This window comes from Chrysochloris asiatica, unplaced genomic scaffold (genome assembly GCF_000296735.1).
Source record: "Chrysochloris asiatica unplaced genomic scaffold, ChrAsi1.0 scaffold14358, whole genome shotgun sequence".
NCBI lineage: Eukaryota > Metazoa > Chordata > Mammalia > Afrosoricida > Chrysochloridae > Chrysochloris > Chrysochloris asiatica.
In genome coordinates this window covers 606-1,590 of record NW_006422876.1, presented here as the reverse complement: position 1 = coordinate 1,590, position 985 = coordinate 606, and the positions used below count along the sequence as shown (strand labels likewise).

Genomic DNA, 985 nt, shown 5'->3' with positions numbered 1-985 from the left:
TCCCTGGTACGGACGGGTCACTACCTTCGACGCCCCCAGAACTGGAGGAAGAGGATGAGTTGTACCGGCAATCGCTAGAGATTATCTCTCGGTACTTTCAGGAACAGGTAAGGGGCGCCAAGGACGAGAAGCCTGTGGGCGCGTCGGGGACCGCCAGCAGGAAGGCGCTAGAGACCCTCCGGCGGGTCGGGGACGGTGTGCAGCGCAACCACGAGACGGCTTTCCAAGGCATGCTTCGGAAACTGGGCATCAAAAACGAAGATGATGTCAAATCTTTGTCTCGAGTCATGGTCCATGTTTTCAGTGACGGAATAACAAACTGGGACAGAATTATGACTCTCATTTCTTTTGGCGCCTTTGTGACCAAACACTTGAAGAGGCTAAACCAAGAAAGCTTCATAGAACCATTAGCCGAAAGTTATCACAGATGTTCTTGTAAGGACAAAACAGGACTGGTTAGTCAAACAAAGAGGCTAGGATGGGTTTGTGGAGTTCTTCCGTGTAGAGGACCAAGAAGGCGGCATCAGAAATGTGCTGCTGGCTTTTGCAGGTGTTGCTGGAGTAGGAGCTGGTTTGGCATATCTAATTAGATAGCCTTCTCAGTGCAATAATTGACTGAACCAACTCCAGCAGCAAAACAATAAACTTCTATGATAGTAAATGTATTTATGAAGTTGGACATCACGGTGCCCAAGCTGTAACCTCCAACAGTGCTATTCTAGCAACCTGGCTAGAAAAAAACAACTTGGCAAGAGGAATATGACCAACGGAAATAAATACATGGGAAAAACAGTCCTTCCAGGAAGAGTCACTGTATGAAAGGAGAAAAGTTCCATTTCAACAACAGGGAAGCAAGGGAGGACTTTTAGGTTAGTGAAGATGGTAGAGTGGAAAGGCTTAATTTCTTCATCTAGAAGAGTGGCTAGTCATAGAATTCATTAAACGTGCCCAGTGAATTCATTAACTTGCTGTAGTGTTGAAAAAG

General features: G+C 46.3%; 1 pseudogene; it reads left to right on the top strand.

Moving 5' to 3' along the window:
* Positions 1-8: 8 nt before the first annotated feature.
* On the top strand, positions 9-594 carry LOC102816738 (annotated as a pseudogene).
* Positions 595-985: the final 391 nt, after the last annotated feature.